The sequence below is a fragment of the Mus musculus genome, chromosome 7, assembly GCF_000001635.26.
Source record: "Mus musculus strain C57BL/6J chromosome 7, GRCm38.p6 C57BL/6J".
Taxonomy (NCBI): domain Eukaryota; kingdom Metazoa; phylum Chordata; class Mammalia; order Rodentia; family Muridae; genus Mus; species Mus musculus.
Genome location: NC_000073.6, coordinates 37,710,558 through 37,732,701, shown reverse-complemented (window position 1 = coordinate 37,732,701; position 22,144 = coordinate 37,710,558). Strand labels below are relative to the sequence as shown.

At 45.1% G+C, this 22,144-nt stretch overlaps 1 protein-coding gene across 14 annotated transcripts in view; it reads left to right on the top strand.

Annotated features, from left to right (window-relative positions):
• Zfp536 (zinc finger protein 536) overlaps positions 1-22,144 on the top strand; it is a 456,017-nt gene that overhangs the window by 41,338 nt on the left and 392,535 nt on the right. For 12 of the 14 annotated variants that reach the window (XM_017322241.2, XM_017322245.2, XM_017322240.2 and 9 more), the window contains one exon: positions 16,060-16,129. The exons of 1 other annotated variant lie outside the window; for it this stretch is intronic. The gene's annotated coding sequence lies outside the window, so the exon portion shown is untranslated. Of the gene's footprint in view, positions 1-16,059; positions 16,130-21,771; positions 21,835-22,144 lie in introns of all 14 variants that reach the window. One more of the 14 variants, XM_017322250.2, reaches the window with a different exon arrangement.

Genomic DNA, 22,144 nt, shown 5'->3' with positions numbered 1-22,144 from the left:
CCATTTAGAAAGTGACTTTAGGCAACTGTGGCTTTCGTGTCTCTCTTTTGGCAAGTCCATTGAATCCCAGTGGTGTCTGGGATTTCCCTGCAGCTCAGCCTCCTGAAAGTAGGTGCTGAGCTCAGGGCTTTATGAAGTGGGTGTCCAAATGGGGTCTCTGAAGGATGGTACCTGAGATAGGTTCCACATGGGCATGATTGGTCAGGACACTGGTCGCTTCCAGCATAATTTAAGGGTATGGGATACGAAAGGCTAACTAACAAGAGAGAGAGAGAGAGAGAGAGAGAGAGAGAGAGAGAGAGAGAGAGAGAGAAGATACAGAGAGACACACAGAGAAATAGAGAGAGAGAAGAATCTTACCATGAACAGAGCCATCAGGGACATCTAAAGAGTTTCATGCCTCTCTGATTCCTGCCTCTCTGATTCATGGGTGGTGGTGGTGGTCTCGAGGCTGTAGGTCTGTAGGAATCATTTGAGGATATCTGAGTTTTAGGTACCTGGATTTGAACAAATGAGTTGTTCTTAGGGATTCCTCGTTTCATCTAAAGTGAGCATCTTCTGGCTAGTTAACCAAGGCACGGGGCGTGTCTGTGTGCATCTGGCTTGTGACATTCACAGATCACCTGCTTCTGACTGTCCATCGGAAGGTGCCACAGGCTGAGGTCTGCGGTCTGGCATTCAGCGTCACCACTCACAGATGTGGCTCATACCCATGTTGTGGCAGACCAGAGTGGGAGGTGATTTCATTTCTAGTAGGTTCTGGCTTTCAGAGGTCACTGTTTATTTCCATAGTCGTTCTTTTTTTTTTTTTCTGGTTTGGTTGGGATCACCTCTGAACTAAATCATAATGCCAGATTTGAAAAGTAAAATGTCTATATGTAAAAAGTCATCCTTTTTTTAAAAAAAGAAACCTTGTTCAAGCCAATATGAAGGGATTCATCTTTCCCTCCTTATTTGATCACAGTCATTGGTATCTCCAGGGTCTGCACATTAGCTTGGTGCCACCAATGCATGTAAATACAAGAGCCACCTGCCTTGATTCTTTAAGGATACGAGTCTACAGACACTGCCTGTGTCCCTTCTTAGCCTGCCAACCCCAGAATGAATATATGTAGCTAAAACGGAGTTGGGTAAAAATAATGCTATGACTTATAGCATGAGCTGGGGAAAATTCAAGATGTCTGTCATCCCTTACCTGAGGTAAATAACTGATTGACCTTTCTGGATCTCTGATACTCTACTAATCAGAACCTGAAATCTGTATAACAACACTTCATTTACTTGATAGACAAAAGAACAATTGCAGTTGAAGTAATGTGATTTCTAAATAGACACTGCCTGTCAAAAATAAATGCATTAGAACTAAAATGTAGCTCAAGGAGACAATTAGCAAACAGAGGTGACACCGTAAACAGGTGCAGCCATTATTCCCAAAGCTTGTGGCAATATATTCGCGTCTTTTAGAGTGATGGAGGATCATGTGACGGTTTGGTGAATTATCTATCGGTATCATCTGACTGATGAAGCCCGCTGCTGTAGCAGAGCATTTAAAAACGCATCTCACAAATTACATGGTAGCCGGGAAAAATGCAGCTTTTTTTTTTTAAAAGAACAATGCTTTGCAAAAGCTATGTGTTAGCATGCGTAATTTTTTTCTTTGAAAGGATGGAGACCGTTTTATTATGCCAGGGTATACAGTCGGCTAAGGTTGTGCAAATTCATTACAGTGTTTGTGAATGTATAAAACATTTCCATTCTAGTTTTAGTGACATTGGATTTTTTTTTTATAATATGCTGTTTCTGAAACATCTGCCATCTCTTGTTACCTGTGGGCAGAGGAAAAAGAATAGGCCCTTTCTAAGAATGTTTATAAAATCTTGACTAAAATGGAAACACTTGGGAGATGAGGGAGGTCAGACATTCCACCCCCCCTCCAATGAATGGTTAGATTTAAGAAATCTTGGGACAAGAAGTTTACCTGGACACAGGCAAAGGAGACTGAATGTTAGCTGCCCTAGACCCCAAGCTCATTTGTCCACACTGTGTAGCCACTGTCTCAATGAGTAGGCTTCTGGAATATTTTCCTCCCCCCCCTTAAATCTGTCATCTTTGCTTTTTTTGCTAACGCATGAGGGATGCTTGAAGGAACTATGGTTTTGACAGTTACGGCCCTTCTTGTTACTGTAAAATCGTAGGAATGCACTATGAGCTATTCTCTGCGATTTCCAAATGGATCTGCTCTTGGCTTTCCGTGGCCCTTTCTCCAGAATAACCAGAGCTGGAACCGAGGCAGGAACCTTAGAGACACCAGGATTTCTGTTCTGTTGTGAGCCTAGGTGAGAAGACGATTAACATAAATAACCATTTCTTCTAATGTTTTCTGCACCTTGAACACTCCTGTTGGACTCCAGGCATCTCATACCCCTCCCTGGACCCTCCTCATCCCCTGAACTTCCAGAGGCATCCAAGATTCTATTTGTTTTGGTGGCTGAAGAAATAAGGGTGGGAGTTTGGGAACTGTCTGTGCTGAGGGATATCTGTTCCAGGCTGTACCACAGGAAGGGCTGACCTTGCATCAGGGACAGGTCTATTCATTTTGCAATCAGACACAAATGACAATGGGCTGGAGAGCTGGATCGGGGTTAAAAGTGTGCTCACTGATCTCGAAGAAGCACATAGTCACCTGTAGCTCCAGCTATGGAGATCCAGCACCTGGCCTTCATGGACACTGCTCTGATCTACACGTGCACACATGCATGCATGCACGTACACACACTTTAAAACATACCCTTAAAAATGACTACACCCATGTGTTCAGAAGCATGGACCTGGTTGTGTGGTGTCCCTAGTCACTGAGATCTGTGTCTCGGACTAAGTGCCCACCCTTGGATCTCTGCTCAAACAGCTTCACCTAGACTCTTTGGATATCAGCTCATCAGAGGAATGGGCAGTCAGGAGCTGTATGTGTGTGTGTCTCAAACCTAAAAGCACCCAAAAGAGTTTCCAATGATCAACTATAGGAATGCTCCAACCAAGAAGTAAAGATGCCAGGCTTCTTAGAGTTGCTGGAGGTTCATATTCTCTCTCTCTCTCTCTCTCTCTCTCTCTCTCTCTCTCTCTCTCTCTCTCTCTCTCTCCCTCTCCTTCTCTTCCTCCTCCTCCTCCTCCTCTTCCTCCTCCTCCTCCTCTTCTTTCTTCTTCTTTGAGATAGGGTCTTACTATGAGGATTCACAGCAGTCTGCCTGCCTCTACTTCTTGAACGCTGTGACATTGCACGCAGTGCCCTCATTTAGAAACATTTTAAAAGACTTATTTGTTTTTATTTTATGTGTATATGTGTCTTGCTTGTATGTATGTTTGTGTTCCCTGTATGAGCAGTGCTCAAGAGGCCAGAAGAAGGTGTTGAATCCCCTGAGACAAGTTGTAGATGGCTATGAATCAGTATGTGAGCACTGGGCCCTCTGGAAGAGCAGCCAGTGCTCTTAACTGCTGGCTTTCTCTCTAGCCTATTTGCCCACTTTCTTTTTAAATCAAACGATGATCTTAGAGCTGTTTGAATCTATGGTTAAATGAACAGGAAGTATAGAGAATTGCTGAATACCTCGTCTACACAACTTACCCTGTTATTAACATTTTGGGTTGGAATAGTACATTTGCTATAACTAATAATGCAATATGATAAATATATTTAATTGTTAGTTTCTCTCTCTCTCCCTCTCTCTCTCTCTCTTTCTCCCTCTCTCTCTCTCTCTCTGTGTGTGTGTGTATGTGTAACTTGTGGGAGTCCCCACTTTTGCCTTCCACTGTGTGCCTCCTGGGGATTGAGCTCATGTCTCCCAGTTTGGTGCAAACACCTTAATCATTTAGCTTCTCACCAGCCCCAGTGTATATATTTTGTGCTTTTGCTTAATATGTGTCTTAATGGTTTGTGATCAGTGTACACATGTGTGGGATCCAGTGTGGCATTTCAGGGTCCTCATACTTTAGACAATGGTCACATCAGGGTAACTAGCATTTGTGGTACCTCAGACAGAGACATCTTTTCTGTTGGGGACATCCAGAGCCTTCTCTGTTAGCTGATTGTGCATTGTCTCTCACTGGAGTCTGTGGTTGTCTCAGTGGTCTGCTCCTTTGTATTGTAGGATACATTCCCGGGCTCCAAGCTACAAGGAGGGACGCATATCTTAACTACATTGTAAATAGTTTTGCTGCCCTACAAAGTTTGTATGCTTACTCCCTCATCACTCCCCCGCATCTCTGAACCTCTGTTAGCCTCTGGTTATCTTTTCCAGAATATATTGTAGTGTTGTGTAGCTGGATGAGTCAATTGCTTATTTCCATTTTAGGCAAAGTATCTATATTCCAGGCTGGTTTTGAACTCAACATCTTCAATCCCTCAGCCTCCTGAACTGGGTTTTAAGATTGGCTTCTTCATGTAGCAATGAGCATTTAAACTATCTTTGTATATTCTTATAGCTACATAGCTCACTTCTTTTCAGTATTGAATACTTTTCCATTGTATGGACTTGCCACAGTATGCCCATTCACCCACTGCAGGAGACCGTGGCTGCTTCTCAGGTTTGGCAATGGTGTCAAAGATGATTCCATTCCATAAATGTTCTGCCCTGAGGATTTGTGAGCAACTTCTTGTATGGTCATAAATCCCAGCTTCTTTATAGGCACTGAGGATCATGCAGCTTGCTCGTATTGTAAGGCTATATTTAGCTCTGTAAAAAACTGCCAAACTGTCTTCTAAAGTGGCCGCACTGTTTTGCAGTCTCACCAGCGACGAGTAAGAAGCCCCGTGGTTTCTCATCCTTGCCAACCATTGGTGTTATCATGGTGCAGGATTTTAGCCACTACAATAAGTGTGTAAAACCTATTTCTGCTTCACTTTGCAGTTATCTAATGACACGGAGGTGTGGGACTTATTTTACTTAGAATCTTCCGTTCTCTTCCCTTCCTTCTGTCCTTCCCACCTCCCCTTCTTTCCTTCCTTCCTTCCTTCCTTCCTTCCTTCCTTCCTTCCTTCCTTCCTTCCTTCCTTCCTTCCTCCCCCTCTCCTATTTTCTTCCTCCCTTCTTTTCTCTATTCCACTCTTTTCTTGTGCAAGGTCTTATAATAAAGCCAATGGGTGGCCTAGAACTTATGACATAGCTGAGGCTGGCTTAAAATTTATGGTGATTTTCCTCCCTTGACCTCAAGTGCTGGTATTACAGGTGTGAGACACTATGTTTAGGTCTTATCTGGTGAGGTGTTTGTTTAAGTCTTTTGCCTATATATATATATATATATATATATATGCATATATATATATACATACACATATAAAATACACACACACACACACACACACACACACATACACACACACACACACACACTTGAAGAGAGCATTGGATCCTATTATAGATGGTTGTAAGTCACATGTGGTTTCTGGGGATTGAACTCAGGACCTCTGGAAGTGCAGTCAGTGCTCTTAACCACTGAGCCATCCCTTCAGCCCCCTCTTTTACCTATTTTTAAGTGATCTGTTTCTATCTTATTGAGTTGTCTTTGTATATTTGTGACCTCACTGTTTATTGGATATCTCTGGAGTCTTTCTCAGTGGGGCTCATCTTGCTGTGCTCGTAGCTTTCTCCTTTGTGTGTACCTGCAAAGGCAGCTGGTTCAGCTTGTAGCCTGTATTTAATGCAATGGTACTTGTTTGCATTTGAGACTTCAGGCTTAGGGAATTTAAGATAAAAAAGACATGGCGGTTAGAGAGATGGCTCAGCAGTTTAGAGCACCAGTTGCTCTTGCAGAGGACCCAGGTTCAATTCCTAGCACCCACAAGGTTGTTTACAACCATCTGTTACTCCAGTTCCAGGGGATCCGATGCCCTCATTTGGCCTCTGAGTGTACCAGACATATCCAAGTGAATGTAGACATATTTGCAGGCAAAATATCCATGCATATAAAAACCAAACAAGCAACAAACCAAAGACACAAATGAAGTATGTTCTCAAGTATGTTCTCACACACACACACACACACACACACACACACACACACACACACACACACACACAGGAAAGACCCAGTGCACCAAAATAGTGCCATTACCCCTTTACCTCCACAGGATGATGGAACTAGTGCTCTCTTCCTACTTGTGATATTGTGCATGTTCCAAACAATGAGCTTGTCTTTCTAAATGATTAATTTTATAAAAGTCAAAAAATAAGTGAGCCAGAATATAGAGTGATCTCTGTAGGGCAAAGGTCAAGATGGTCCAATCAGAATGACTGTAGCTTTTGTCTGGCCTAGATCTCTGGGATCAACATTCAGCTGACACATAATGAAAACTGGTTTCAGCACACAAGTCAGTTTTTTTTTAACCACAGTCCAATTCAGTTGTCAACATAGTCTGATTTTTTTTCTCTCCCCTTCCCTCTCTCCCTCCCTCTCTCCTTCTCTCCTTCTCTTTTCTAAGCTTTGATGTACTTAGTACTGGGTGTTCTAACAGCTACACATAACAGAAAAAAACAAAATTGGTGGGAAGGCAGTATTCTGTTTAATTCCATTTACCCCCGACATCATCATTTACTATACAGAAAAGTGTGAAGAATATCAATGAACCTGAGTAGGGCAGCAGGTACTTGTAATCTCAGCATTTGGGAGGCTGAGGTAGGAGGAATGTGAGTTCAAGATTACATAGGGAGACCACATTCAGGACAACAATGGCAGGAAAAAGTATTAATAGGACCTTTTGCATTTTTCTCTGTGTGATTTGCATCTTAAGGTTACAGCCGGTCTCACTGTGCACTGGTAGTAATTTGAGTGCTTAGTAGCCACACTTGGCTAGAGGCTCCCCAGCCAGATAGTCCAGGACTGCCTGATTGCACAGCGTCAGTGATTGCTGTTGAGAATCTGCGAACCGCAGTGGCTTGTGGGTAGCGCAGGTGTGTAGCGAACCACCGCGCTTTCCTGTTCTTGTGCACTTCTGCTCAGGGAAGGCTACTGTGCAACCACCTGGGTGATTTGAGGATGCTACTGACAGAAGAGGTACTTACACTCATGTGACAGCCTGTTAGAAAGCAATACAAATTTCTCAGTATCTTTTCTCTGTACTCTGTTGACATGCCATCTTATTGGGTCCTGAGCCTACGGAGGGGTTCACATCTCCTTGGTGCAGGGAGTAAGACATAACTACTTTGTGCTTTCTTGTTCGGAGTGATATGAGACAGAGGTCATTGGCACCGCAAAGATACTGGGCAAACTGATGCTCAGGTGGAGCCTACCAAGGCCTGGCTCTCAGTGACCTGCACTCGAATCCTGGGTAGTATATGGACCGCTTCGTGCCCAGCGACTTCGCATGCCTCCGTTTCTTACTTTTTGGGGAACCTGTCACTCAGCTTGTGTTCTAATGAGATCAGCTGCTCTCTACTTGGCTCTCATGATATTTACCTCCTAGAAATGAGGACTAGGAGCCTAGTGAGTCTGAGGATTGTGCCTCCCTGAGGGCACAGTTGTTAGGGTCATTGGGTGTCTTTGTGAAGTAGGTATTAGGCCACGCCCTCTCCATTGGACCACACCCCCTCCATGGGGTTCTCCAAGGCAGAGTGGTTCTTAACACTGGCCATTCTATTTAAGTTTACATCTCAGTTCTCCTACTGTTAAACTGGGCCTTCTGCTTCATGGCTAGTTTCTCAGTTTCCTACCCACAAAGGTTTATGGTCACAGCCCCATTTCCCAGAATTGCTGCTGGGATGAATGAAAGCAGGAGTGTTGGAATTTAGAACACTGGGGTGCCTAGGAAGTACATAAAACACATGAGCTAAAAGTCGACTTGAGTTTGGTGGAGGATCAGTTCCTTCAGAACACAGAACAGTGTGTGTGTGTGTGCGCGCGCGCGCACGCGCGCGCGTTTGTGTGTTTATAGTTGCTCTGGCTGCTTCCTGGACTGTTGTTCTTTAGTCTCTCAGACACCTTTACCGCCTGTTCTCTCAGCTGGGCTGAGACCCAGCATGGCTGTACTGTCTCCCTCAACACGCTCCATCCCTCTCCTTTTTCCTGCAGGCCTGTTTTGACTATGAATTAATTGTAGGTTGGGAAACTCACAAGCCATAATCAAAACCAATAAACATCAAAAGGCCAGGGAGGACCAGGCCACCAGGCGAATGTAGGGGACTTAGTGGGGGCTCTTGGTGGCTGATCAGTGCAATGGTGGGGGCTTTCTATATTTTCTTCAAAGATGACACCAAGCGTTTTAGATGGTCACCCAGGAGCTCCAATATGCAAGCAACTTTTGGAAATCTGGGTGAAAGGTTTCCAAAATAGCTATTTTTATCTTTTACCAGCAAGCAGGGGCATGGTGGAACTTAGAATAAAATGTGGACTTTCTCAGCAAGGGTTAATAATCAATGTAGATCGCCTAACAAAGGCGAGGCTGCTGTATTATACTGGGAAAGTTTTTTTTTTCTTAACTGTCAGTGAAGCAGTACTAATTATTACTCCAGTGTAAATGAGGTCATTTCCTATTAAGAGAACAAAATGCTCAGGCTCGCCTTGCCAATTCATACCAGCTATTTTTCACACATACTCAGCTTTTTAGATTTTTTTTTAAAGTTTTGATAAAATCCATTCATTTGTATTAGAAAAGTGTAAACCGCCGCAATAATAGTTACCCATGATTACCCCAGATGAGCTTTTGTAATATGTGGGATGTTTGAATACCATGTGTTAGCCATGCAACAATTAGACAGTTGAATGGATCTTTAAAACAATCAGATACTTTTATCTCACTGGCTTAAAAAAAAAAGACACACACACACACAAAACCATTCCTTGTATGTGTACCGTTAAACTGTAAATTCTGGGGAACACGTGGCTGTGTCATGAGGAGAACTTTCGGGTGTGTGTTGATCAAGGACAAAAAGACATCCAAATATCTTATCTGCATGTTTTCATTTTTTTTATGCAAAAAGATTTAAGGAATATTGTAGCAAACAAAGGGTAATTGTTTTAGCCCAGATGTTGCTTTTGCACAACAAGCAGGTTACAATGTTCCCACAGAGCTGATGAGCCCAATCAGGGAAATGATTAAAAATTGATTTTGTCCCTGTAATTACAGTATGTAAACTACTTAGCTTGGATTGCAAAGGAAGTGATTTTCTAATTACGTATATACTCTGGTGTCTAATGATTGGTTTTTTGAAGTAATGAAGAGAGAGCACTAACGACTCCTTGGTGCTCTGTTGTTAAAGAAAGACCATCTTTAGAGTAAGCAGCAGCAGACAAAGAGTTTAAATTGAATTTTCAACACTGTTAACGTGCACATGGGTTTGTTTATTAAAGAGACAGGGGCACAATTTGATTGGCTCCAAGCAGCTTGGCTTTCCTTCATGTTGGAGCACGTGAAAACACATGTACTGTAGGCAAGCCTGTTGCGAGGGGTCCTGGCACTCCTCTCTGACCATCCTGGTGCCTGGGCCCATGTCTCGGGATCTCGGGTTGCTGGAGAGCTCTGATGTCTGTCTGTTCTGAATGTCTGATGTCTGTCTGTTCTGAATGTTTCAGAATGAACAGATGGAGCGGCCTCTCCATCACCTTTGTTTTAAAATGAGATTGGAAGATGCCCTAGGGAATACTTTTTTTTTCCAACTGCCCTGTAAGTGGCTGGTCTCTGCTCTAGCGTGGATGCCTCCACCACACCAGTGTGCAGGTGAATTCCATGTTTGTAGGCCTGCCTGCACAGGGACAGCTGTGGGACCCCTGGGACAGACTTCTGGGCTTTAGACAGTTGCACTGAGTTCCTACAGCTATCTGCATTGAGACAGCATGGCTGTTGAATAATAGCTCCTGTGGGCAGAACAGCAGTGAGAAGACAGAGGGTGACCAGACAGAAGTGGGTAGCTTCGGGGTGACCCTGCCATGCATGTCCTGAGGCCTCATCTTCATCAGGTTCTGGTGTGCGCTCTTCACTCTGGCTCCTTCCCTACAGGATGATTTGGACATCGTACCTGACATCCTACAATGTAGGTTTTATAATTATCAAGGTAATATAAGGTCAGAAGAACAGAGATAAACATTGTCTGGAGGTGGGGAGGGGAGTGCATATGTGTTCATGTATACAGTCTGTGAACAGGCACATGGAGGCCAGGGTCTCTCATTGCCCTGGAACTCTCTACTGATCAGGCTTCCTGGCCAGTAGGCCTTGGGAATCTCCATGGCTCCCTTCCCAGCTCCAAGAGTACAGTTGTATTCTACTATGCTGCTGCCTCCTCTTCCTTCTCCTCTTCCTTTTACTCTTGTGAGTTCTGGGGGATCAAGCTTGGGCAAGCACTCTCAATGGAGCTATGTCCCCAGCCCTGAAGAGAGAGTTTGCTGAAGAGAGAGTTTGCTGTTCTCAGCTCCCAGGTACAGGTCAGGAGATGGAAGAGGAGGGGATCTATGGGCAGGGCCCTTGGCTGTGGTCTCTACAGGCCAGACATGGCTGTTGAGACAGGGTTAGTGCTGTTCTCTGTGACTAACTAAAACAGACTCAGACATGGTAGGGATCCAGGGTCTCATCTGGTTTCCACCCTACCTGACTGGAGTAGGGATAGTAAACGGCTGAAGGAGAGCCTGGTTTGGTGGAGGAGGTAGGCAGAGTGTTGCTTTCTGTGGAGAAGGAAGTTGGAGGCAATCACGCTCGATCTCCAGAACTGGTTACTCATGAGCTGAGCATTCTCCCAGGTCAACCAAGGCCCGAGGTATCACAGCAGGGCAGCACACAGGTCACATCTGAGTCCTAACAGAAGGCTGGGCTGAGAGCTGGTGTCCAGGGCTGGTGTCCAGCATGCTGGGCCAGGGAAAGCCTGGATGTCCCTGGGTTTGGCCTGTTCCCAATCCCATGGCTTCTTTCCCTTGGTACAGCCTCCTTTCTCATCTGTATAATGGCAGCTGAACCCCACTGGGTACCAAGGGATCAGGACAAAACCGAAATTTCTACTGTGATGGTCAAGGTGTATGGGTAAAAACAGGCCATCCTCTCTCATTTCCCTACCCACAATCCATGCGTATTCACACAAGGGTCCCGCAGCTCCTTCTGAGCCCAGGCTCCTCACGCTTTCTGAATGCTCTTCCTGTAAAGACCTCCCCTTGATTTCCATAAGACTCCGTCCTGTGCTTACCCATCATTCGTTAGGAAGACTTCTAAGTGGCTTATCAAAGATCGTTTGCGGTGGTGGCTTTGATTTGGCTTTATTTCCTTTCAGCGACATTATATTTTCTCCTCTCTCTCTCTTTTTTTTAATGTAAATTTGAATCTGCCACGAAGACACAGGCTCCTCAGGCGGACACACTCTTCTGTGCTGTTTGCCCACAGTATAGACACTTGGCAGACATGCGGGAGGCTCCTGCCTGAGATGGTAGTGTGAGTGGCTGATGTTCTAGGCCTATCTTTCTGACAGTTTCTTTACTCAACCCTGGCCTTTTGGAAGCTCTTTTATGACTGCTTTTTGAGGCTGGCCTGGAATTTGCCATACTCCAGTCTTACCTTTCTGAGTACTGGGATTACAAGCAGACTACCATACCTGGCTTCCTGTTGGAATCTTGTAGGGACAATTGTTATTCAGAGCGCTACTTGCTCCCTCTGCCCAGAATTGTCTAAAACAAAACAAAACGAAACGAAAACAACAACAAAAACAGTTGCTTAATGCTTAAGGTGGAAATCAAGTCTACTGTGAGTTGGTCCAGTTTTTGACTAACTCTTTATTCTTAGTGGAACATGAACATTCTGAATGCTGGGCTTCAGTGGGGTCTGGGTACCTAAGCAAGTCTTTGATGGGCACCAGGGAAGGCAGTCTACTTGTGGAGGGATGGAAGCTGCATCTCAGGATTTCTCAGGGTGTCTCATTGGCTCTGGAGGCACAGCAAGCATTGGTGATCTGGAGACGAGTCTGTGCACACCTTGATATATGCCCTGTTGAGTCTATCAATCACACATTTCTATGGGTTCATGGGTGCAGGTTTCCAGCTGATTTGCTAAACCCTTCCTTCCCACTTCAGGAAGCCAGGGAAGGATTCTCTGCCTCCTCTCTCTATTGGCCTGCTCTGCAAGACCCTCTGCCCTAACCAGGAGCCACTTGACCTCCCACTTGTGGCTTGCTGGTGGGTACATTTCGCATCACCTGGCAGTGTGCAGGCTAGACATACCTGAGAGCAGAATTCCCAGGAATTGGATGAATAAGGTCCATGGTCTGAAGCTACAGCGACCTGGATCCCCCCTTTCTATTGTTGGAGTCCCTCATATTGTCTTGCTCTGCTCACCTCTGCTTCTGTGGATCTCTTTCAGAGCTCTGTGGCTTTTCTTCTCCTCTCATTCCTCAGAGAAGCCAGGGGCTGCTTCAGGTTGTAGAAACATCCTCTGCTCCCGGCCCTACCTAAGCCACCCCGAAAGTGGTAGTGAGGACTTACTCCCCACCTGTAGATTTAGAGACAGATTCTGGCTAGGTAGCAGAGGCCAGCCCCCGATTCTCAATTCTCTTAGACTCTGCACTCCTAGGCTTGTGCCTGACTGGTCCATAGGCTCATCTTTATTTCCTTAAAGTTGCAGCCACCAGCTTTCACACACCCCTCACATACAGCTGCTGCCTTAATGGAGTCTGTCACTCCATTTGTTTCAAGAGCATCCCTGTCTCTAGAGTTCGGTGGGCTCACTCTGCTCTGTTTCTGTTTTCTCCCCTGTGACAACCCTGGATTGGATACCTGTGCAGCCAGACAGCTCTTCATTCCATAAGCCATTCCTATGTCCCATGAAAGACTTGCTGGTCCCCCTTTTTTGTCCTTGCTTGTCTACGATAGGGTGTGGAGCACAATGATTGGTCAGAAGGGAGTCTGTATCTGGGAGACTAGCTCTCATAAACGTGCTTACACTCTGGTCCCTGTGCAGCGGTTGGCTGTGTGTATGCTTTATCCCTGCCCTACCCCTGACTTCCCTGTAGTGTAGGTGAGGTTTGGGGCACTGAAAACATCAACCTATGACAGTAATTTGTTTTGGGTGGAACAGCTGCTGTACACCCAACCTCTTCAGTCAGGCCCCCATTTTCTGTTGCTTTTGCAGTCTGCCACCTCCCTTGTTTTGGTGAAGGCTGTACCAAATAAGGCTTGTGGGGAACGTCTTCCCAGGAGCAGCCTCCCAGGTGTCCCCTCAGCAGTGGGGAAGCAGGACTCAGAGGAAGCCACCTATCTGGGGAAGCCTCAGGTTGCACCCCAGACTAGCTCTAAAGATAAATGCTCTTCATCTGTGCCCACACAGCACTTTCCCCCCCTGAGGCAGATAGAAAGACTATCGTGGCATTTTCTTTTTTCTTTACCTGGCTTCAGAAGGCATCCCTGGTCTACTGCTGTCCCCTTTCCCGACCTGCAATGACTCTAATGACATCAGACACGGGGAGCCCCTCCTCTCTAGACAGACTCAGAAAGGCAGGAATGGAGCTAACTCAATCTCTTGTCCTATGCCTCCAGCACTGCCTTACCTGGCAGCTGCCCACTGGCATGCCGGCTACCGGCCTTTGGACAAACTCCAGATCAGTCACGGGGAGGCAACATAGCCCCAAAGCCGTGCTGGACATTTTCTTAATTGACGATGCAGAACCTGGCAGTTTGCTCCCATCACCTCCCCTCGTAGATTGAGAGAGACAGGGGTGTTCTGATCAATGGCTCGGTGCCGGAGGACAAACTGGTGTGGGACTTCCCTGCGAAGTCTCCCTCTCTGTGCTCTCCTGTCATGAGAATTTACAAAGCTTCTAAGTGAACAGTCCCTGGGGAATAGCCCTAGAATTTTGCAAGTCATAAGCCGGAGCCTGGATATAAACTCTAGTCTGCACACTGCTCCAACCACCCCTCCCCAACACAGGGAGCCCAGAGCGAGGCAGCAGGATCTGTAGAGCCTGTGTGGCTCAGAATCTTACAGTTTGGGCTTAACTAAGGTCACACAAACTACAACATGAAAGGCTGTGTTGGTGTGTGCGTGTGTGTGTGCATGTGTGTGTGTTGCATAGCTGCATGTGTGTGTACAGCGAAGCCAGAAATCATGTTCTCTCACTGAGAGCTGAGGCTCACTGAGTATGCTAGTCTAGTTGAGTCCCAGGGATCCTCTTGCCTATGCATTCCTAGCACTCGGATTATACTGTGTCGTACCACATCTTGTTTTTAACATGGGTGCTGGGAATTAAACTCAGGTCCTTAGGTTTGTGGGACAAATGCTTTAACAACGGAGTCATTGTTCTAACACCTGAGTGCTGGGTTTTAAATGGTTAGCTTGTCATTCTTGAGGGATTGTTCCTTGTTATAGGTGGCTTGGACCGAAAGCCTCGTATCAAGATAAGCAGATAGATATGTTTGTCCAGAAGCAGCTTGTAGTGTCCATATCTCTAGTACTAACACCTGGGAAGCAGAGGCAGGACAGTGTGACTTAGATGACAGCCGGGGTTTCTGTCCTGCTTTGCATCCTATCGCTGTGATAAAACTCTGACCAAAAGCAACTTGGAAGGAAAAAGTTATTTCTTTTTACAGCTTGCAGTCCTGAAGGGAAACCAGGGGAGGAACCTGGAGGCAGGGATGGAAGCAGAAGCCATGGAGCAATGTTGCTTATTGGCTTCCTCAGCCTGGTTTTTAAATACAGCCCAGGACCATCCACCCAGGGATGGCATCGTCCCTGGTGACCTAAGCTCTCTACGTCGGTTATTAATCAAGAAAATGCCCTACACACCTGCTGACAGGGCAACCCGATGGAGGCATCCTCTCAGCTGAGGATCCCTCTTCCCAGATAATCCTAGCCTAGGTCAGGCTGAGAAAAACAAAACAAAACAAAACAAAACAAAACAAAACAAAACAAAACAAAACAAAACAAAACAAAAACTAACCAGGAAAGTTACCCAGGGTTTCCTAGGTCAGCTTGTGATAGATAAGGAGACCCTATCTCAAAAACAAAGCAAATCAACCTCTCTCTCCCACAAAAGAACACCCTTACCACAATAGCTGTGCCCTTGCTGGTCTTCAATCCTGAGCAGAAGAAATGCTTTCAGAGTGCAGTCTGTGACTGTCTTCCAGTGGCCAGACGTCAATCGGTCAGATGCAGTATTCGCTTGCAACACTCCAAATATCAGAACCTTTTGGGCCAAAGTTGCCACTTCTCTTCTTCTGAATCTGTCTGTATCTTTGTTTGCAGACCAGTGCTCTCAAATCCATGGGAAATTCTCCTTCTTTAATTGAAATGTGGAACCTCAGACGGAGTGAAATGCCACTTATCACGAGGACTTTCCCTTACCCCATATGATGATTCCAAAGGATGGTAGTTAGTGTGTTGTAGAAGAGAGTGGGCTGGTGACTACGGGTCACCCTTAGTACCCAGCCAGTGGCTCTAGCGCCTCTGTGGATGAGCATCCTCGCTGGCTCACTGGGCTATGTCTCATGAACCAAGCACTCTGGTGGGTGACATCGTCCGGATGGGGAGGGAACACATTTGTGATGCAGAGTGAGAAACTTAGTGAGCTAACTGGGCCACTGTTTTGGATTTGGTTCAGCAGAGATGATGGATGCCAAACATGGCATCCTTAATTTGCACTGGGGCAGAGTCCTGTCAGGGACTCAACACTCTCTCCTCCTCTGTCACCGAACAGACTTGGCCACTTGAAGTGTGTATGGGAGTTTGGTCTACTGTAGGGAGCAGCGTAGAGAGAAGCGAGAAGAACTTTTCAGGGTTCCCTGGGTTAAGGATGCCAAGGAGGAGCGAGAGCCTTCTCTGCTCTATTTCTTCTCCTGTCCTATCTGGAGAAGAGATGGCTAGCAGCCCTGCCTCCTCCTCTTCTGCAGGTGGCGTCTCCCCCCACTGAAAACAAGCTGAGCAGATTTGGCTCGTCACTACAAAGGTCACACAAGCTCTTGTTTGGCAAGTTGCTCAACGAATTGGGGCAGTGGGGCTAGCAAATATGTCTGGCTTCCAAAAAGCTCAGCAAGATGCCCCCAGATGGGTGCTGTTTATATATCTTCTTGAAGACTGTCATTTTAAATTTCTAACAGCACTTATTTTTACAGTTCCTGAATGCCACGGCTTTAAGAACATCCTACACCCAAGACGGAACTCTGTGGCTTTAAGACTTGCCTGGTAAGGACCAACATCACTTTGCAGCTTTATAGTTTGTTGAAAGGCGGGGGATGTCTGTCTGTGAGTCTGGGAAAATACAGGCTGCCTTTTCTCCGGGAGGGGATTGTCACAGGTTTCTGTGCTGAGACAGAATCCTTAAGTGAACTCTTCTGTCTGTATTCAGATGGTTGTAGTGGACTGTGGAAGGTGGCCTGGGCTTCAGGTCTTCTGGGTGGGATGAACATATGTATTCAGCAGACATGCCTCCGGAGCCCCAGTGGAGTCACCAGCCGAGCAGAGTCCACTAAGGACCACTTCATTCACGGTTATGAGGCATCTGAGCTGTGGCAGTTTGGGACTAGTGAGCTGGGGCTGCTGGAAGCCAAGTGACCCTGTGTGTGTACCACCTGTAGTCACTTTCTCTGACACTCCTATGGAACTTGGTGGCTAGCCCAAAGTTGGGGGACATCTGTCCCAGTCATCTCAGCCCCAAGACACCATGCCCTAAGTCGCTCAGAACTGGAGTGTTTTCCCCTACACAGAAGCTCATACAAACTTGTATAAAGCAGAAGAATGTCGCAGGCCATGCTGCCTGTGCTGGCTCCATTTAAGGTGGCCCCAGTATTTCTAATTAGTCCAGCCCACCTTCTTCTGGCCATGCACCTCTGAGGTCACTCTATAAACCAAGGGAAATTGATAGTGGAATTATGCACTCAGAAATTAATTTTATATTGTACTGAATATATGTATTTTTTATTGTGACTTTATCTCATTGGGGGAAAGTGCTTACTTCTGATTTTGTGGATATTACTGACCGTGGATTACTTTTATTTTGGTTTTTACACAACAGTTATATTAGAAATTTGCTGTTTTATTCTTACCTTCTTAGTAAAAATCCTTTTATCACACAATGGGTAATTTATATCCATTACCAGGCCTTTCAATCCTTTTCAGCGGGCTGTCAGTGCCGTTGGCACAGTAATGATTAATGTGATCTAATAATAGTGTGCCATTATATTACCTTAGTAAAACATGTACCAACATCCTATTCGGATCTACCAAATTCATAGCTTCCTATAATATTTTTGTTGAAAGACAGGATTACTATTTTTCAAAGCTGATTTTTTTCCCCCTTTAACATATTTAATGAAATTCACAATTCTTTGCCTTAGTAATCCTGGGCATGTGATTGGACGTGACGGGCGAATTCCGGGTCTTAGGCACCGCTGTGATTTGTCAGTTGAAAGCGTGACAGTCCCAGTGATCTGCCGCGAAGATTAGTTTGTTTTTGTCGGGTCGGGGTTGCTTTGCCTTGAAGAAGAAGAAAAGGAACAACACACATTGGCAGGCCTCTGGTTCCTTCTGATTTCAATAAAGAAAGTGTTTCAGGTCAGAAGGCAGAAGGCTATGCAATTTGGTTCTGAGGTGCTTTTCTTTCCTGCTATTTGGTCCCCTCTTTGATCACCTGCTCCCCTCTTCTGGCAGACAGGAGAGGTGGCAAAGCCAGACGAAGTAGCATCAGACAAATGTCCCAGAATGCTCTTCTCAAACCCCCTGTCTTTACCTCTACCCATGACCAAAGCTCTTTGGGTCTGACATGAGGCTTCTCGGACTTGGTGCTATTAGCATCTTGAACTAGATCATTTCAAACTGTAGGAGGCTGTCCCTACAGCAGAATATTTCACAACATCCCTGGCCTTGTCCTGACATGAGCACAAGCCTTTCCCTCACTGGAACAACCAAGACATATCCAGAAATGTCCTCATGTTCCCTGGGAATCCAATTAGGTTTTATTGGATGCCCATCCATCTCATGTGGCCGACAAACAAGCAGACCCCTGTGAGCGTTTGAGAACTCCAGAGGGGACTCTTTAGCCTCAGGTGTCTCTTATCTATCTTTGACTCTGGGAAAAGGGACTCATAGATGGTAGACCCGGAGCATCCTTTGCTTGGCTGAAATACAGCTCTCTTTCTTCTCTCTCTTGCCTCCTCTGCCAGAGAGCCAGACCAGAGCAAAGGCCCAAATCTTTAGCTTCTTCTACTCAAATCCCATTATAATCACGTTCGTGACTGATAACATTCCACCTTTTCAAAGGACTTTAAATTCTGTGTCAACCAAGGATGATATTATTGTAGTGTCGGGAAGAGATGTAGTCAAACAATTACACACTCAAATCCAAGTGAGAAGGGTTGTCCTTCTATCCTGGAAGCCTTTGTGATGAGGTTTGAGCCAGCATTTCAATCCACCCCCTCTCCTATTAATCCTCACCCCCAGTCCCAGTCCAGCCCCCCACAAAGCCTCAGCAGGAAAATAAATGGGAAGAAACAGGCTTTGTCCCTTGAACTACTCAGCTTGAAAAGTAACCTGAATATTGGGGTTGTTTAGGACTGGAGATGGGAGAGAGAGAGAGAGAGAGAGAGAGAGAGAGAGAGAGAGAGAGAGAGAGAGAGAGAGAGAGTCTTATTTTTGATTCAGAACAAGAATTACTACTGCAACATTGACTCGAAATATGCAATCAACTGAAATCAGGAAAGTATTTTGAATACAAAATTTATATTGAAATACTCAAATCTTGATACGTGTGCACTCACATACATGTATATATTTAAATCAAGGCTCGAGAAGATGAGGAGTAAAGCTTTTGTCAGAAAAACACTGCTGCAATATTTACCCTCAGACGATTCTGCATCATTGGAGTGTATTTCTGTACCATTAACACTTTCCATATGAGGCATCCTTGCTTGTTTTAACAACAAATGAGCAAATGGAGCTAACTTACCTTTGTGTTAGGAAGACTTCAAACGCATTATGATATTTGAAATCTTTACCCATTTCTGGTCTGTCTCCCATTCTGAAGGGTAAAACTGATGAGGGTAAGGGTATTTTGTGTCTTGCTCAGTGTTATTTCTCTAGTTCTTTGAATGGTACTTGGTAAATAGTATTTTTTTCCTTTTTAAAAAAATTTATGTATTTATTTTTATGCATATGAATGCTTTATCTGTATACCTGCATGCCAGAAGAGGACATCAGATCACATTGTAGATGGTTGTAAGGTACCAGGTGACTGCTGGGAATCGAACTCAGGACCTCTGGAAGTGCTCTTAACCATTAACCACTGAGCTATCTCTCTAGCCTCCAATATTATGTTCTTAATAGTGGAAAATGGATGGTGGCTAGATAGATAGATAGATGGATAGATGATGCTTAGGTGAATGAATGGATGTTTATATGGATGGATGACTAGATAGATGGATGCTTAAGTGAATCAATGGAGGGGTGGGTAGACAGATGTGTAGATGGTGGATGTATAGGAGGACAGATGGATGGGTGGGTGAATGTTAGGTAGATGAATAGGCAGATAAATAGATGAACAGATGGATAGATAGAAAGATAGGTGGGTGACTAGGTAGATGGATGCATGAGTGGTAAATACATGAATGGGTGGGAAGGAGAATGGATGAATAGAGGGATGGGTGGTTATGTACATGGGTAGATGGATGAATGATGAATTGATTGATAGGTGGATCCATGAGATATTGTTTCAAGTCTCAACATAAATTTATGACAACAGTGAGCTTTGGTCCGAATGAAATACACTTTTACCATTTCTTAACACTTGACCTCTTAACCTCTTAAACATTATTTTTTTAAACTTCAAAATGGGCAGTCAGACTTTTTTCTTTGTTTGTTTGTTTGAGACAGGATTTCTCTGAGGAGCCCTGGCTGACCTGAAACTCAATTTGTAGACCAGGCCTGGAACTCAGAGATCTGCCTGCCTCTCCCTGCTGAGTGCTGGGATTAAAGGCATGTGCCATCACTGCTGGGTCATCCAGGAAATCTTATTACCTCTTCTTTTAAATTATTTTTTCCAAGTAAAGGAAAATATTTTTAAGAGTATGTAAGGCAATCTCTGTAAGTGGAAAGATATGTTGTTGCAAGAAAAAAAAAAAACCAAACATATGTGAAGGTCTCCCAGATTACGTGTATATCACTATGCTGAAAGATATGCGCTAGAGAGAGTGAATGGATACAGGGGATGGTAGATAGGTGGATGGGCCAGTGGATGGGTAAATGGATGAATAGCTCAAGTAGGTGCAGGTGATGTGTTTCAAAGTGTAGGTAGTTCATGAGGTTCAGAAGATTGTGCGCTTGTGTGATGTCTGTCTCCTGGCTAAGATGATAACTGTGTGTATTCCATATTTGTAGAAGCTCTTGATATCTCCTTACAATTTACTCTGCTTCATTTCCTTGGACTGCTCAACCAGCCCTGTAGAGTCAAGCCATCTTCAGGATGGATTGATATTCTTATGGTATATTCTCAAGATCAGGTCCAGTGGGGTCAATGAACTCACATACTAGGAGGTGTCATCCCAGTGATGAGAATGGCCCAGGTGTCCCTATGGGTGACCTTCAAGTTATTATACTGTGACAATCATTGGAGCATCAGAGAGAAAATAACAGAGAAGAGTGGCACCCATTAGTTCTCACAGTAGGCCTGGAGTTCCAGCACAAACAGGTGAATTTTGGAATCATATTTTCCGGGTCAAGACATTAGCTCTACCACCCATTGGCTGCAGGACCTGTACCAAGTGACTTATACTTCTATTTTCTCATCTCTACATTGGGAAGAACACTGATGTCCTGCCGTGGATTATACTATACCATGTACTTAACACAACGTCTAGCTCAAAGTAGACAGTGAATGTGTGAAACATCAATTGTTTTCGCTTTCTCTGCTTGGTCATCTCTGCATTTCTTCTGGCTTAAATAAGAATAACGAAACTTCTAAACCATTTCTGAAAAATTAAGCTCTTTCTGGCTCCCATCAAAGCTAGGATCCTCAGGATATTAGCAGGCATGTGGTCTCCCTAACACCCTTGGGGACCTTGGTTAGTAAGTTCAGAGGACATCAGGAAGGGTGGTGAGTTCCTTAAGCCAGCTTTCCCATCCAGTTCCTTTGTGAGGGAGCATTGTTGACACACCACTGGGGGTTTGGGATTTGCTGGCTGCTGGGGGAGTGAATTCCTGGGATGGAAGCCATGTGGTCCTCATCGCAGTGGGTGAGTTGTCCCTGCTTTTGGGAGGGAGGGGAAGTCCTGGAGCTTGGCTCCTGTAGCCGCGTGTGAGCGCGTCTGCTCCACTCCACATCACGGCCCCACGTTCATATTTTTAGCTGCCACTGAAATCTCACATTTTGCTTTTCGTTTATTATGTATGCAAGTATCTTGCTGATAAATTACATGTATAATTGTACCATCGTAACCACTGCTAGTCAGCGACAACGTATAATTAAACTCACCCTTGTAGTCATTGAACTTCTCTGTCCCTGACAAGATCATTGACCACCCCAGGCAGGGTGCACCTCCATGAGGAGCCATGGACACACCAGGGTGGTTGAATCGACCTCCCGCCTCTGGCCCATAGGGCACTCTGGTGCAACCCCCATGCTGGTAAGCATGTATGGGTAGAGTGACTCTGGACCTCCGGGGCAGGACAGAAGGGGCAAACTGCAGGGCCAGGCATGTTCTCTGTGTCTGTGTGTATGGCCAGCTCACCCAGCGCCTCTGCTTCAGAGATGTAATAACATCTTAGAATGATCTTTACTGGACCCTGATCATTCTTCTCACAGATAGCCCTGACACCTCTCTACTTCTTTCCTTTAGGAGGAGTGTGTTCTGGGCCCGTCTTCTGCCCCTGTGCCGAGCATTGGTCCATCGTAACACAAGGTTCATGCAGGATGCGCTGTCTATCTGTTTGATCATTTTTTTTTAATGTTTAAGGTGGAAAATACCTAACAGAAGAGGTTCCCGTTTTGTGATTCGTTTGCTTACTTGTCTGTTTGTTTATTTTAAGGCAGGCTTTCGCTCTGTAGCTATGGTTGGCCCAGTACTTGCTACATTGACCAGGGTGGCCTCAAACTCACAAAGATCCACTTGCCTTTGCTTCCCCAGTGCTGGAGTAAAAGGCTTGTGTGACTGTGCCCGGCTTCCATTGTGATTATTTTAAAGCATTTGATTTAGTGGTACCAAACACTGT